An 18,438-nucleotide genomic window follows, 5' to 3' on the forward strand; every position below is an offset into this window, starting at 1 on the left:
GCATCTTGCCAAAGAGTCTTGGGGTCTGAGACTGGGGAGAAGAACAGCGGAAGCTTGAAGTTCCAGGCTGTCGCGATCAGGTCCCCCAGGCCAGGACTTGCTGGTTACTAAAGGCCAAAGACCCCCAGGTACCCTCTATCTGCGAGGCTCTACTCAGATAGTCGGAGAGAACATTCCTCTGCCCGGGATGAGCGAGCCGATAGTGGTATTGAGAGGACCTCGGATCATCTCAGTATCTCTACTGCAAGATGCGAAGGTATGAAAATGCGTCCCTTGCTGGTTGGAATACGCCGGTACCATGAAGTCGTCGCGCACGGAGCGACTCGGCAGGAACTGTAGGATCTGTAGAGGGGCCAGACTACGGCCCCTAAGCCTGCCTGAATGATGGAGAGGTATCCTTCAGGTCCTGACCATAAGCCTGAACCGGAACATGCCCCCCCCCCTTTTCTTTGCCGAGTCCGAGAACAGCATCAAAATGTGGGGAAAGGACGAGAATATCCACTCCCATCATGAGGTTCCATAGGTCAACACCCATTGCAGGTCTAAACGTTCCGCTGGTCTCATAGGGGCCAGAAAGTCCGGTTAATCGTTGCTTTAATACCACCGGAACTTGGGCCGCCCCACAGGGAACTTATCCTGAGGCGACCGTTCGGGACTTTAGACGGGTCAATGAGGAAAAGAGACCCAGGAAACGTTCCAAGGTAGGGCTGAAAGCTCTGCTTGACTGAGAACAGGTACTGCGACTCTCCTTAGCCTTGCCACAGTCAACTGAAGGGAAGGCTCGGAGAAGGAGGCAACAGCATCTGGCGTCCCCAGGCGGTCACCCATCCAAGTACTGACCAGACCCAACGTTGGTTAACTTCGCTGATCGGACGAGAAGCGGTGTTTCCAACGTGGTAAGGCCGTTGACTCAATATCATGGCTAGATACTCCAGATGTTGAGGCAGAAGTAGAGAAGGCTCCTAGCAAATTACCATGATCCCTCACTCATGGTAAGGACCCGGAAGCTTGTCCCGGCATTGAAGAAGGTTGAACCTGAGCCTACCGGAGTTGACCAGACCTTCAAAAGGCGAAGGAGGCGGAAGCCTGCTCCTGAGCGGCCATGAGGAAAGCAGGGAGAGTTCTCTGGGGAAAAACCTGCGATGCCGCAGCGGGATCGCCACACCGCATCTTGAGTCTAGGCTGAATTCCAAGAGCTTCCAGGAAGATGGATGGAATGGAAACTAGAAGTACCCGTCCTTCCGATCCCGGGCCTAAGGAGTCCTGCCGCCTCGTTACCAGTCTGATCAATTCTGCTGTCCCACGCTGGACGAAGTTTGTTCGACAAACTTGATCAGAGCTGAGAGGTCGACGACGGAATTCCCGTGTCAGATGCTTTCCTACGAGAAAGGATCGACTGAAGAAGCCGGGGGGGTGAAGCCGTCGACGACCCAATGGAGGACCTTCTCCTAAGGCATGGATCATTCTGCCCAAACGGGCAAAACTCTTGCCGACCCCATGGCATAGAGGTTCAGTGACACTGAATTCGCTGACAGAGACGGAGAGATGGTAAGAGCGAGGCGGGATATCCTTGGCTGAACACAGAGATCGTGCAGGAATTGGCATCGGGAAGCTGTTATCCGAATGAGTAACCTTAGGCATCCTCCCAGCGTGAGTCCTGCAAGGGGGGGTCGCCAATCCTAGAATTTGTGAACTCTGCTGCTCCCTCTAGGATTATGCCCCCCCGGGGGAGCCTCCCGTGCTACCTGTCCCTGACAGGAGGGGACTGCTATTGGACACCTTGTCTTAGCTGTCGTAGCCGGTCCGATAACTTAGGCCGACGAGGCCAAAAGAAGAGGCGCTGGAGGCCTGCAGGGTCTGGAAGAAAGCGCCTTGGAGGAGTGAAAACAGAAGTCGACTTCCTCCGCACAACCGCTGTCCATGTCTCTGTCCTTGGGCACAAACAAGCTCTTCCCAAGGATGGAAGAGTGTCTCAGCTTGTCGACATCCACGGATGAGACACTCGAGAGGAAGCCCTCGGTCACTGCATCTAGATGGTCCAACATCGAGCTTGCCCGCAAGTTCGAAACTTGGCGATGAAACGCCAAGGTGCTTGAGCCCGAAAGGAGGAAAGTACCCATGATCTCCCTGGAGCTTCCTCGTACAAAACCTCGGGTCGCAACCGAGGAGGGAAAGGACCTGGTAAGCCCCTTCCACGAGATGGCGAAGAGGAAGGGCTAAAACAGTAACCCCTTGCCCGACGGAGAAATCTTGAATGAAAAGCTCCCTGGCAAGACCCTTCCAGGGAATGACGAGGAAGGGCTAACCCAGGTTCTGGAAGGAAGAATGTTGCTCAGACCTCCCTGAAGATTCCTCCTGCTCTTGCATGTGCCATGCTCTGCATTTACGGGGTGAAGACCGTGTTCTGGAAATATGCTCCAGAAGACTCGCAAGCCTGGCCATGTTGCGAAACCCCGACGGGAATCGTGGTCGCAATCGCCCTGGCACTCGCGCGATGGTAAATCAATGGTTTGCGCGTGGCCGAACGTGGAAGCGCCCGTGCGCGGGCACGCAGGAGCGCAGACGAAAGTGCGCGAGGGAGCGCAGAAGGAGGGCGAGCGTGGTAGGAAGGGCGAGAGCTGGTGGTCGGAATCCGAAAGTTCACAGACGAGCGATGACCCGTAGGCGAGCAATGGATACTGCAGGAATCGAGCCGACGTTCGCGCGATGGAACACCGTCGGTTCGCGCGACAGAACACCGTTGGTTCGCGCGACGGAACACCGTTGGTTCGCGCGACGGAACATCGTTGGTCCGCGCGATGGAATACCGTTGGTTCGCGCGCTGGCGAACATTGGAGCGAATGTGCGCGGGCACGTGGGCGTGTGGTCGCGCAGCGCGGGTGAGCGCAGGCGGTGGGGAGACCGCTGGCGCGTAGGCGGGCGATGAAGCGTTGACGAGCGATGGCGCGTCTTAGCGAGCGATGGCCAGTAGGCGAGTGAAGGCGCGTTGGCAAGCGATGGCGCGTCGGCAAGCGTTGGCGAGCGGTGGTGCGTTAACAAAATGCTAGTGCGCAGGCGAAGAATCACGCGGGCGCGTAGGCGATCGCTAACGCGTAAGAGACTAGGGATGGTTAGCACGCATCGCACTAAACAGAAGGCGCGCAGATGCATCAGGAAGGTGAGCGCTGAAGCGAGCTGTCAATCAGGCGATCCTGGACGGTCAGGAAAAACCGTTGGCGCCCATTGGTGCGTGGCAAAGAAGGGCGCGCAGATGTGTGCTGGCGATTGAAGAAAGCTGGCGCACAGAAGGACAGAAGTAAAGGTGAGCGCTGGCGAGCAAGAGAAAGATCTACGGCAAGACTCAGCTACCGGAGATCGTCCACAGCAGGCGAGCGCTAGATCGCTAATGATGGTGTCCAGGGGACCTGACATGCGTGGCAGATCGATGGCGATGGTTGACGCGCAGTAGATCGCTGACGAGCAGGCGAACGTTGACGCGTCTGTGGTCGCTGGCGAGCAGAAGGCAACGCGTGGAATCCTGTGCGTAGAAGAAGAGTCCTTGTCCAAGACCTGAACCAAAGTTCTAGATTGCACGGGTGAACGTGGGCGCGTATCAGGAACCAACAGGAACAGCAGCGACGATCATCAGGAGAGCGCTGACGAACAGGAGAGCGCTGGCGAACAGGAGAGCGCTGGCGAACAGGAGAGCGCTAGCGATCAGGAAACGCTGATGAGCAGGAGAGCGCCAGTGCGCTAACACTGAGCAGGAGAGCGCCAGTGCGCTAACACTGAGCAGGAGAGAACACTGCCGAAGGGCGCGCATCTGCTGTCCATCTGCACCAGGGGCGGAAGGTCAAGAAGGCGTTGGAGATCGATCTCCGGAGAGATCTAAAGAGGAAGGAGCTGCAGGCTGCATACGGAGATTCAAGAAGGCGCCTCTAGCACCCTTATAGGGAGAAGGGAGGCCCTTACGACGTAGCGGACGGTGAGCCTTACGGCGAAGGAGGCCAACAGCAACAACAGCAGAGTCCTTCGAAGAGGAGTCTCTATGAGTGTACTCTCTCGCGAACGAAAGAGAAAAACTTCGTAGAAGAGACGGGTCAGCCAGTGACCTAAAAAGAGCAATCCTCCGAAGAGGGGCTCCTGCAGTTGCCCAGCCCCTTGAGCGTAACTGCAGGTGCGACCGCTCAGCACCAAGAGCATAGTCGCACGAAAAAAAGGCAAGAAAAGAACCCCCCAAAGGGGAAAAACTCAAGCCTGGACAGGAAAACTTCCCTCGGAAGGAGAGTTACCCACCCAAGGAGGCGAGCCTCCTGAGTGTTCTAAAATGAACTGGAGAGCTGTCAATCGTCACGGAAGTACTTCCAGAAGAAGGAGACATGCCCCTGACGAAGATCTATAGGGGAGGCAGCAACAGCCGAATCCCCAGGCCTCAACAAGACAGCTCACTCCGTTGTCACATTACAGAAACGAACTAGATCGGTGACTGTGAAAAATAAAAACGAAAATCATTAGTTAACATTCATTCCCCCGGAAAGGCTCCGAAGAGGAATCCCGAGGGAAAGGAACACAAGAATTACACAACAGGCACGTGCCCTCACAACCACTTACACTCACGGAAGGAGAGCTGTAACCAACACAGAATTATAACAATTATAATTATGTAACTATGTAATTATGTAATTTAAAAATGAATGAACACTAAAGAAAGAACAAAAACCCCGAAAGGAATCGTTCTACAAAGCTGAAAAATCAACAAATACAATTAGATTCATAAACTAATTGAGACAAAACGTACGGCGTAGCAACCCCACCCACACGGGAAGGAAGCTACTCAGATGTAGTAAAAGTAACGTAGTAAAAGGGTGAACGACATCAAAGAGAGAGAGAGAGAAAGACCGTAATCAAACTCGATCGCGACCCATGAAATTACAGCATGGTGGCCTAACTGCCGAGGGCTCCACGGAGATATCGTACACTACACACACAAGCACAACTCTGAAAAGGAAACTTACTGATTTCTATACTCAAATATATACATAAACACAAAAAAATGTTTACATATATATTGAGTAAAAGAAAAGTAAGTGATTAAGTAAAGACAAAACAAACAATGGCTGCCAAGCGAGGACAAAGACAGAGACGTCTGTCCCTTGTCCGAGCCAAAAGTGAAGTGAAGCAGTTCACCGGTGTGTGAGGGGGGAAGGGGTAGCTAGCTACCACTCCCCTACCCCCCTGCTAACTAGCACGGGGGTAATACACCCTCGTTACATTCTAATGGCTCGCCATTTCAGCTACGCCGAAAGGTAAACCCAATGTAAATAGCGTGGTTTGTATTTCGGTTACGGAACAAAGCTGGTTTTAGCTATCGCTGAAATAATACTCCAATGTAAAGAGAATAAGGTTTGTAACTAGTGTCGGAACAAATAAATATTACAATAGCTAAAAATAACAGTTACAGTAGTAAACTCTAGAATACGATTTACCGTACCTATTTGGTGGAATCCATCTTCAGTACCTTCCAAAAGATGAAGGTGATGCTGGCACGGTAACGTCATTGCAGTAGACAGTCTGCAGCCAGCTGGGGCAAGGAACTTTAGGAATGGGAGGGGGTCAGAGTCTTTGGGCATGACAAGTGAATTCCTAGGAACGGCATCTGTGATGGTCTCGTATTCTGTAAGGTACTCGGTAGCAGGCAACCTTCAGAATTGACGTCTTAGTGCGCTCCTTCACCAGCTTGTGGCGTAGCTGGGTGGTGCCATTCCCTAGTCCATGCTGACGCACTTCACCATAACCCAAACACCAGGGTTCTATTAACCCATATTCTGAGGGTTGGTTTAGCAGCCATATCTGCAAAGAAATAGTCAAGTTGTGTAATCAAGCATTACATGTAATCAGTTTGTAAATAATAAGAAAGTTATTGTAGTGGATATTGTGATGATTTGAAATCAATAAATGTGAACTTTCAGGTTTTGGCTGGGTGGAACTATACTTAAGGTACAGAATAGGGCAATAAGCAGTTTGTAGACAATATTAACTCATTTTAGTAACATGTGGTGTTTCGAACATTTGATACTGTTTTCTGGCTTGAATCAGTAGTTTTTGAGACATGAAGAGTCACCTACCTAACTGAAAACTTATGGGTTTGGTTTATAACAGTATCCCAAACAGATTGATATGGAATAGCGCAATAAATGGTTTTGAAAGGCTATGGGTTTGGTCTACTGTAAGTGTTGACATCCATAATATTTGCAACTTTGTAAAAAAAAATTGTGTAGGACTACCTGTCTAAGTACATCCCATTGAAGACCCATTTCTCAAACCACAAATCTAACAGAGAAAAACTGTCACTTCTGTACTTTCTTGAATGACGATCAAATTTTGCCATTCAAACATGAAGAGGCATTGAATTAATAGCTTAAAAGCTGTACATTCACTTTACGAAAACACAAAATTTTTCTATATAAAAATTGGCCAACATTTAAACCAGATTTCTCAAACCACTAAACAATCAGAGAAAAATAGCTACTACTGTACTTTCTTGAAAGAAGATCAATTTTTGCCACTCAAACATGAAAAGTAGAAAATTTGATTGCCTACAAGTCGTACCTACACTTTATGAGAGATAAAAAAAAAAAAATATCTGTATAAAAAATGCTGGGCACTGTCCACCAGTCTCTGGGTCATTGAGGTTACAGAATACCTCTATAAACAATGTAAGAAATTACCTATTTTAGTAAATCTTGTGGAATTTGTTATCATTCAAACATGAGAAGATAAGGAGAAATAACTGATAATTAATGTTATGTGCTTTCCATCCAGGTAAAAAGAAAACTGGAGTTTGCCTATAGGAAAGTTTCATATACTTTATTTTCTTAATTTGAACATTTAAAGTTAAGGCCAATCCTTTGCATATCAGCAGCCAGTTCCTACTACGTACATAGAAAAGGGAAATTTTTGGTACTTTCCTGCTGTTGCCCCACCACTAATTTCCGATATAGCCCCAATACTATTATTTAGGTGAGGTTAGGTTTGAATTTATCAATTATTTAAGCTGTAGGTGGATAAAATTCAAACCTAACCTAACCTAAATTAGTGGTGGGGCAATAACAGGAAAGTACTGAATTTTTTTCCCCATTTTCACGTTCTTAAGACATGGCCGCTGTGCAACAAAAACGGTGTCGGTTTTTCTGTAAAACCTCTACACAAGAAAACCTCCTACCTAACATAAACTTCCCCACCTAACCTAACCTACAAGCCATGTCCTTACCTATTTACCTAATGGGGGCTAACGGTTCCTGCGACCTCTCTAATACTGCCGTATTCTTAATAGGCCATCATCATACTGTAATACAAGTGGCCTCTATCATATATACACTCTGTTGGGATGGGGAATCTAATACACTACAAGCTGTACATTCACTTTTTATAAACATGAAAATCTCCTATATAAAAATTGATCGCCAGTGACACGTATTCCATTGCTTAAATAATACTGTGTCCCCCAATTTACAATATCAATAGGCAGTCATCAAAACTAAAGAAAAACACAAAAAACCGTTTGTGAAAAGTTATTTTGCGGAAATAGTTTTCAGTCATCCAAACAGGAAAATATAGGGAGATAAATGACAATTCATGAGTGTTATGTGCCTCACATCCAAGATATTGTATGTAAAGACTTATTAGTAGTACATGAAATTTCCAGTGAAAAATTACAGTACCGATACTTTAGGGATTCGGGTAATAAAATTTATAAATAGAAAAATGTCTATAACAACTGCCACAGATCGAAGACAAATTTTGACCTCCCACAAATTTGTGGGAAATCCCATCGAATTTACAATTTTTAAGTTTACTTCTCGTAAACATGAAAACTTCCTATTGTGTAGCAAAAATGGCCGCCAACGAAAGCGACTTAATGGGCTGTGCCTTATAACTAACATTCGAAATACAGAGTACCATTTCAATTTTATATATAAACTATATTCTTTTAAGCTTTGGTGTTTATGCCATCGTCAATATTTAAAAAAAAACTTATATTAAAAAGGAAAAACGTATACCTTTAGTATAACTAATTTACTCGAAGGTTTCACGGTCATTGATAAAAGCCATAAAGAATTGACTTGTCTATTTACCTTGGACGTCATTTATAATCACATTCTCTAATCGTACTTACTTTCAATTTCCTAATTTAAAACAAAAACTGTAAATTCTGAGTGATATCTTAAAATGTAAATACTGTGATAATTAAGTATTCTCACCACTCTCTTGCCACATGCATTGGCTGATTCGTCCTCTACTATGATTGGGTGTTGTATATGACGTCATAAATTTGTATTTTATGAATGAATTTGACTAAGTGAATGGGAAAAAGATCTATACATACTGTATTTCATAACAAATTTATGACTTAATTTTTTTTTCTGGAAATAACTTATGAATGCTATTTATTTATTACTAAAATAAACAATAATTCTTGTTGAAAGGAAAAAGTTAAAGAAATGTGTCATATTTGAAAGAATACTTGCCTGTGCTTTTGGCTACGATGTTAGATGTGTGTGCGCATATGTGTGTGAAGCTGTCGTAACTGAAGGGAACCACCAATCACAGCTGAGGAAGATTTCTCCAATAAGAGCACAGGAATTTACACCCAAGCTAGTCTAAGTTACGACGAGTCTTATGCGTTGTTGTTTGGAAGTTTATTTTTTTACTTTTCAAGGGAATTAAAGATATATTTGCTGAAAAATACATACAGACAGTTTATTAGCTTTAAGAACACTTTATGAGTCGGATGGATAGATTCTGATCACTAAATCATAATTTTTATTCAGAAAATACGTCTTTGTGACGTCATCGTATTGACTTTTGCAGCTTGTCTTTGCTCTTCTATTTGCTATTTATTTATCATATCGAGCTTAAATAAATACTGAAGTAGCTACATAACTTTAATTCGTATTTTTGTTATATTTTCAAGCATAATGTAATTAAATGATTACAAAATCATATAGGAAATGAGTGACATATGTCATCATGGAAGGTAGGGGCAAAAAATAACAGCAGTTGGCTATTTCCGATAAATGATGGCTTAAAACTGCAAGTTTCATTGAAACAAACTCATAATAATAATTTGGTAATAAAATTAATCTTAAATGTTGTGGTATGTATCTATGTACTGTATATGTATGTATGTATGTATGTATATAACAGAAGAAAGAAAATAGGATGAAAGTCCCATTAACTAGAGCGTTTGAACATCTTGCATAAGAATTTGACTTTTTTGCCAACAGCAACACATAAGTCAGAGGAACTCTCTCACCTTATGCGTTTCCTTTGGCGCGAAATGCCCAACGTCCCATTGGCTGATTTGTCCTCTGCTGTGATTGGTGGTTGTATATGACGTCATGTAAACTTATTTTATGAATGAACAAGTGGCGTGAGAGGTAAACTACCTATATTAATTGTAGATAAATTAACACTTGGAAATAAAAAACATTATGAAAAAAAATGTAAAATACTATTTATTTATTAATGAAATAAATAATAGATCTCGTTCAAACACGAAAGCTAAAGAAATGTGTCATTTTTTAAGGAATATTCAACTGGGTTATGGCTACGATGTTAGATATGTATGTTTGATTTTGTAAACAAAGACAACAACCAATCGCAGCTGAGAAGATACAGCCAATCAAAGGACTGGAATATCCCGCCAAGAGAGAGTTCCGAGGACTTATGAGTTGCTGTTCAAAAAATCTACCCAGAATATAAAATTGTTTTTAAGCGCTCTAGCTACGAGGAGGGGGGAGGGGGTTACCTGAAGATTCTTTGCTTTTAAGGTGATTCGAAATATATTTTCTTTAAAGTATATAGAGATAGTCCTGTATAAGATGTTTTGATAAAATATTCTATGGTAGGGATGCATTCCAATTACCAAATAATCATTTTCCGTCTTTGTGACGTCATAAGGAGTAGGATGAACTCTAAATGACTGATTAATTTTGTTTGCTGGTTTGAGTGAGGTACCGAGTAAACATGTGGCTAATATTCGATATTCAAATAAATGATATTATTAACTACGGTACATGGCTATGATTCGTACTTTGTTACATTTCAAATATAATGTAAATCATTCACAGAAATAATTGACTGTTTGAATTGTGATGGTAGATGTGTGTGTGTGCATGTGTGAAGCTACAGTATAGTAAACAATGACCACAACCAATCACATCTGATGAAGTTATAGCCAACCAAAGGATTGGAATGTATTGCCTTTAGGCTCGGCCAGACCAAGCGCGATGAGCGGCGCGGTAGCGGCATGACTCGGGGGGCAGGCCAGCGACAAAATGTTGGGTGGCCACACCGGAACCGCCACACCTCTCTTGCCTCCTCACTCCCAACTTTCGAAGATAGCCTTCCTCGTAAACATGACGATGGTGTTTGAGTAGGAAATTACTTCCGATTGAAAATCTTTATTTTAATCTGAACAATAAATTACACAAGAGTCTGGATTCACGATTTTAATAAACAGAGAAGGGAAAATAAGTTAATTTTGAAATTGATATCGCCAGTCTCGTTTGTACGGCGACAGATTTAATGAATATCTACTTATTTCACAAGTCTTTTGATTCTTTGATGGTAACATCCTTCCTGGATTCAGGCTCAAAATACAAACGTCGAACTATAGACAACCCCAATCCCTCTCTTACCAGTTATTATAATTGCTTCAAATATGATAAAGTTCACGAAAAATCATTGTCCCTTCCATTCCAGGATTAACTAGCATTTGCTTAAGATATATTGTTTAAAGGTACATACGATTCTTTTTACATTTGAAATTTCTCTACATCTTATATATATATATATATATATATATATATATATATATATATATATATATATATATATATATATATATATATATATATATATATATATATATATATATATATATATATATATATATATATATATATATATATATATATATATATATACTAAATGGTGATTAAATAGGTTAAAAAGCACAAAAAGACGTAGGCCTACCCACTATTTTATTACCATCCATTTACAGTTGATTGTCATAGCTTCCATTCATCTAATTTATTTTTGCTCTCCGAAACACCTCCCAATAAATTGCTGATTAGTTATGTCTGGAAACGAACAACTGAACGCGTACCCTTTCAGGAACTGATGAAAAATGGTGTAATCTTGGGTGAAGACGCCAGAACCGCCGCGAGCATGTTGAAGAATAAGGGTTTTAAAAGTCTGTCAATTTTACGTGTTGATTCCTTACTCTACCACTAAAGTTATTGGGTTCTTTGACTGGCTAGACAGTAATACATTGGATCTCTATATCTAGTTACGGCTAATTTTTCCTTTGCCTACAAATTCAACGAATAGTGTGGTCTATTCTTTCCACATTCTCATCTGTCCCTATACAACTTTCAACACAGATTACCAAACAATTCTTCTTCGTTCAAGGGTTTAACTACTGCTCAGTGGCTGCTTTCCTCTTCATAAGGAGTGAGACACTCTAGATATGGTAAGCAGCTCCTCTATGAGAAGGACACTCCGAAATGAAACCATTGTATTCTAGTCTTGGGATAGTGCCATAACCTCTGTAACATTGTCTTCGACAGTCTTGGGGTAGATTTCTCTTGCTTGAGGCTACATTCGTGCACACTATTCTATAATTTATATATGGAAGATTTATTTCAATGTTGATACTGTTTTGTAAGTTTTTTATTCTCAATTGTTCATTACTTGTCTTGTAGTTTATCTATTTCCTTTCTTCACTTGGCTATTTTTTTGTAGTTGGAACAATTGGTTTTCAGCATCGTGCTTTTCCAGCTAGGGTTTTAGCTTAGCTGATAATAATAATAATAATAATAATAATAATAATAATAATAATAATAATAATAATAATATGAATTATATGAATAATAATAATAATAATAATATGAATTATATGACTAATAATAATAATAGTAATGATAATAATAATAATCATAACAATAATAATAATAATAATAATAATAATAATAATAATAATAATAATAATAATAATATTAACAATAATACTAATATTAATAATAATACTAATATTAATGTTAATGTTAATGTTAATATTAATATTCATAATGAATAATCAATGATGTCATCAGCTATGGGTACGTCTATAAAACAATGTAATTTCGACTGATCAAGAGAAATGAAAACCTTTGAGAGGTACACAGTTGCATCATTGGTTTTGCCTAATACAAAGAAAAGAAAACTATGTTGGAAAAAGTGAACAGCAAGCAAGGTCGAGCCTTCTGCTGCAGTTAGTCGTCGCTCATATATACTTGGGGTCAGGAGATGCATTCATACAGGTCGTAAGGTCAAAGATACTTGCGACAGTGAATTGAAAAAGCGTACCTCTTGGACTGTGTAATGGTGTCTCTTTAATAAAGTCTCGAATCATCTTGTAAATTCCCATATGGTATCATTCAACGACTGTCTCGATTCTCCTGTGGCAAGTCTCTACATTATTTTTTGGTCTTGGGAGATTGCATTCTAGCATGTGATAAATGCCCCACACACTTGGATCAAATCTTGGGGATGGGATACACCTTACCTTCAACAGTTATGTTTAAGTAACGGCTACGTCTATCACTGTATTTATGAGTATCATTAACTTAATTACCACTAAAACTGTTACATGTCAAGCTATGTGACTTTTCTTATGTCACTCTTTTAGTGCACGACCATATATATGGCTAGATTTTTTGTTTCTATGTGTGTATGTAAATACAGTATATGCATGTATAAACACATGTACGCATATATATATATATATATATATATATATATATATATATATATATATATATATATATATATATATATGTATATATATATACGTATATATTATATACATATATATGCGTGCACGTATATATATATGTGTATGTATATACAGTATATATATGTATAAACACACTCACATGCTATGCATATATGTGTTTAAAAGCCAATATTTGCTCTTTAGTTCTTAAAACTGAATGTTACTGAAATACTTTGAATTTCAAAAGTTTGTTAGATTCCCAGGGGAACACTTGTCTGTGACATTTCATAACCAAGAGGATTAATCTAGATTAAAATATCTATTGCTTAGCCAAATAGATATTCATTTTACATTGAAAAATTCATATATACATATTCATCATACTACATCATGAAATTGTATAACTCACTCAATATAAAAATAAGGCAATAAATTATACACATCCAACTACCGCTTGGAAGATTTATATGGTCCATTTTCTCGTTGTTAGTAACCCACTGACTTGAGAATGAGAAGCATTATTTGGTCTCTTCTTTGGGATTATTTGACTACTCTATGCTGCTATCTTAACGCTTTTTCAATTGATTCTTGCAAGTATCTTTGACATTACGACCTGTATGAAGGCATCTCCTGACCCCAAGTATAGATGAGCGACGACTAACTGCAGCAGCAGGCTAAACCTTGATTGCTGTTTCCTTTTTCCAACATAGTTTTCTTTTCTTTGCATTAGGCTAAAGCCTGCTTGCTGTTTCCCTTTTCCAACACAGCTTTCTTTTCTTTGCATTAGGCAAAACCAATGATGCACCTGTGTACCTCTCAAAGGTCATCATTTCTCTTGGTCAGTCGAAATTGCAGTTTTATAGACGCACCCATAGCTGATGACATCATTGACTATTGATTATCAATATCAATATTAACGTTAACATTAAAATTAATATTAGTATTATTATTCTTAATATTAATATTTTTATTAAGATTATTATTATTAATAATAATAATATCATTATTATTATTATCATTAATATTTTCATCATTATCATTATTATTCATATTATCATTGATATTATTATTCATATTATTATTATTATTATTCTTAACATTATTATTATTATTATTATTATTATTATTATTATTATTATTATTATTATTATTATTATTATTTTAGTGTGTCCTTCTCCTAGAAGAGTTGCTTACCATAGCTAGAGTGCCTCAATCCTTATGAAGAGGAAAGTAGCCACTGAACAGTAGTTAAACCCTTGAACGAAGAAGAATTGTTTAGTAGTCTCAGCGTTGAAAGGTGTATAAGGACATATGAGAATGTGGGAAAGAATAGACCAGACTATTCGTTGAATTTGTAGGCAAAGGAAAAATTAGCCGTAACTAGATAGAGAGATCTAATGTATTACTGTCTAGCAGGTCAAAGAACCCAATAACTCTAGCGGTAGAGTAAGAAATCAACACGTAAAATTGACAGACTTTTAAAACCCTTATTCTTCAACATGCTTAAACAGGTGCAACAATGAAGGATAGATATACAGTAAAAGTAATGATGATGATTTGTTGTGGAAAGGTTGTAGGCTACTTGCACGAATCGAACTATGAAACTGGTAAGAACTGGTAAGAAAGTTTTGAAAATTACATTTAGTTTTCATAAGCAAATCATGATATATATATATATATATATATATATATATATATATATATATATATATATATATATATATATATATATATACATATATATAAATATATATATATATATATATATATATATATATATATATATATGTATATATATACATATATATAAATATATATATATATATATATATATATATATATATATATATATATATATATATATATATGTGTGTGTGTGTGTGTGTGTGTGTGTGTGTGTGTGTGTGTGTAATAATAATAATCATCATCATCATTATTATTATTATTATTATTATTATTATTATTATTATTATTAAGCTATCCATAAACATTTCAGTTCTCTATGAATGCAGTTACTGATCATAACTTTAATGAGCTAGTTACCCATCATATCTTAACGCAGCCGTAATGAAGGAATTACCCTTTAAATCTGTTTTCTGCGCACGAAGCCCCGCCCTAATCTGCAAACCTGTTTGGGAAAAAAATTTTGCGGCCGGGGCCCTTAAGGAGTCCAGAGGACCCGAGCACGTATGCATTGCTGTACGAAAAACTACCCCTAATTTCGAGTAAATTACACTTAAACACTCTAGCTACTGGGGACAGAGGTGAAGTGTTTTGTTTTTAGGGGAATCAGGGTTATATTAAAAAAAATATTTATATATAGAGACAGTCCCTTATAAGATGATTTTATAACATATCCTTTCAGAATAATAAATTTTGATTACCAAATCATTTTTTTTTATAAAGAATAATATGTCTTTGGGACGTTACAAGGAGTAGGATGATCTTAAAGTTTGGTTAAATGACTGACTAATTCTTTTTGCTGGCTTGAGTGAGGTATTGAGTATCACGAGGATAATATTCGATTTTGAAACACATACTATTATTATATCCAGTTTAGATAGTGAAGGACCTACATGAGTGTAATTCGTATTTTATTGCATTACAAGTATTATTTATTTGTTCGTTGGAATGACAGCCCTACAGAAATCACAATGGCTTTTAATGGACCACCTCTTTTTTTCCTTCACCTGGATCATGAAGAAAACGAGAATATGCTCCATCTTTTCTATTAATCAAAGAAATATCATAACGAGTCAGCATAAACACATGCCCCAGAACATAATTTATTTACAGGACAGGTCCCCCATTACACTATACAGATGGCTCAAAATCCTTAATGTTTTCCTCAGACCGAACACGTCAGCTTTCATTACTTACTGAACGTCGGTATTTGTGTCAAAACTGGCCATCAGTTTATTAGCAATTGACATTATTAAAACAACCGAAGGTAAGCTAACTCTTAAATCTATTACAAATTAAAGAGCTCCTAAATAGATTTTATTCACTTGTTGGAGTTGATGGCAATGAAAAAGCAAATGCTGCTGCTAAATCAGCAAATAAATCTATCACTTAACATTGATCTTCCCGTTAAGGATTATTTAACCACAGTAAAGCATTTCGTAGTAACTAAATGGTAAACTATCTGGAATAATGAATCAGGAAATAGTAAATTGAAACAAATAAAACTAGTTTAATTATTTCCTTTCCTCACTGGGCCATTTCTCCCTGTTGGGGTCCTAGGGCTTATAGCAACCTTCTTTTTTAACTAGTGTGGTAACTTAGCTAATAATAATAATAATAATAATAATAATAATAATAATAATAATAACTCCTTCATTTCCTTCATTACTTCGATAACTTTCCTATCGATGTTATTTGTCGTTAGGTATATGACAAATTTGGTGGTGAGCAAATATTCGCAATCGGCACATTTATGAAATAAGCAACCTTGGAAATTTCGGTGTGGCGACTCACCCACGACATGAGATTATTATTATTATTATTATTATTATTATTATTATTATTATTATTATTATTATTATTATGCTATAACCTTAGTTGGAAAATCAGGTTCTATAAGCCCAAGAGCTTCAACAAGGAAAAGTAGCCCAGTGATGAACGGGAATAAAGAGAGAAATGAACTACAAGAGAAGTAATGAACAATTAATTTAAAATATTCAAAGAACAGTAACAAAATTAAAATGGATCTTTCATATATAAACGAAAAACAAAGATTTATTCCAGCCTGTTCAACACAAAAACATTTCAATAAAAGACCTCACAGAGGAAGATGTATGTGAGAAAGGAATCCCTGGACGTAGTGTACCGCCAGGTCGTAATTCTCGGGGCACTGAAACTACATGGGGAAGAGGGCAAATGGGCAGCCAAACTTACGGACTGCCAACGCAAGAGCCCGTGTCTTACGTGGGCAATCTGAAATCAACCAACCAAGTAGCCAACCATCAGCCATGCATAGCTATCGAGGGCCACCAGGATAAGGGGAACACTTCATAGTTGTTGCCACTGGCTCCACAGAAGAATTTGTTGCTACTTTTTTTTTAGCACAAAAAATGCACCATTGAAGACTACCATCAGGAAATGAATGGCCGATTGTTCCTCTGATGGCTGACAGGGCTACTTTTACCATCGCTTCCTGAGCCATCGATCATAGTAATAAACAATGCGCCGTACTATGCTTACAGAGAATAGTCATTAGCCTACACTTGCCACTAAAAACAGGACATAATAAGGTAACTGGAACATCAGGGCATATCCTATTCACCACTTGCCACACTCCCTGAATTTCTGATGATCTGGAAGCAAAACAAGAAGGAGCCACAATACCTGCTGGATAACACCATCCATTTATGGAGCAGTAGGCTGTCCACCTTCCATCCAATCATCTTAAACTCAATGCCATCAGGCTGATAAGGGGCCATATGAAAAGACATGTACGTTTCTCACTGTGACGTTTCTCCTACTCTAGGCAGGACCTGCAGGCCAGACTGCAGGTACTAAAGAGTTGTGTGAAGGAGGGGCCCGATGGTGTTAAGTTTTTGAGAACGAATACTGGCTAACAGACATCACCCATGATCGCATAGATCCCATCGTTGTCAACTTCGCCAGCAATGTCCAGGGCAATCTTATTTTTCGATAGCAAAATTTCTGTACACTGTATATTACATATTCTTTTTCGGCTATTATATCATGATGTATATAGTGGTGCTGTTGAAAATTCCCATTATTTCACCCACTTTTTCTCTTTTTCATTTTCATATCTGCAATATCTTATAATCAAAACTGGTTCGTTACTTCTCAATTCTCATGGTAATAATTGAAAACATGCAAAGACCTATATGAAAGATACTGAATGGGAAAGGGACAATGTCGGTAATTCAAAACGTAAAAAGGCATATTGTAATACACTCTTCCATTCAAAAGTTTGAGACAGAGAGATAAACGAGTGAATGGGTCTTCTTTCTTAACTCTTTAGCTAAGCCAAGGACAACAATTGGTGAGGAATTTGAAAATTTAATTAGGATAGTTCATTATATTGCTCTTTTACCGTAGGATCTAAAAAGAATATGTGCCCAAAAAATCAAGAAGGTTCAGCAGATATATATATATATATATATATATATATATATATATATATATATATATATATATATATATATATATATATATATATATATATATATATATATATAAATCAAGAAAACTTATGCAACAACGGGATTAAAATGGATAATAACGATTGTCATCTTTTTTTAAGGTTCTATGGAACTTTTTATATTAGTGATATAAAATTACAATCTCTTCAGAAATTGAAAGATTTCTTTAAATCATCAAAAAAGAGGATGGCAGAAAGATACCAGAGAGAGAGAGAGAGAGAGAGAGAGAGAGAGAGAGAGAGAGAGAGAGAGAGAGAGAGAGAGAGAGAGATAGGGGCTGGTTTGACAGATGGTATTATTATTTTACCAGTGAAAAAGGAACGCTCGTTGTTGAGTTTTGCATATTACAATACTCTTTGAAATGACAATTTTTTTTTTCAATGAGAGCAAACAAAGGAAAATATAAACAATAGTTTTGCAAAATAATTTATTTACAGTTACACTTTTCATGGACTTTAT

The 18,438-nt window shown here is 38.9% G+C and overlaps 1 non-coding gene across 1 annotated transcript; it reads right to left on the bottom strand.

Moving 5' to 3' along the window:
* Window positions 1–791: 791 nt before the first annotated feature.
* On the bottom strand, window positions 792–910 carry LOC137655939 (5S ribosomal RNA). The gene has a single exon (XR_011046897.1). It is a non-coding gene; the product is annotated as a 5S ribosomal RNA (ribosomal RNA).
* Window positions 911–18,438: the final 17,528 nt, after the last annotated feature.

Source organism: Palaemon carinicauda, chromosome 16 (genome assembly GCF_036898095.1).
Source record: "Palaemon carinicauda isolate YSFRI2023 chromosome 16, ASM3689809v2, whole genome shotgun sequence".
Taxonomy (NCBI): Eukaryota; Metazoa; Arthropoda; class Malacostraca; order Decapoda; family Palaemonidae; genus Palaemon; species Palaemon carinicauda.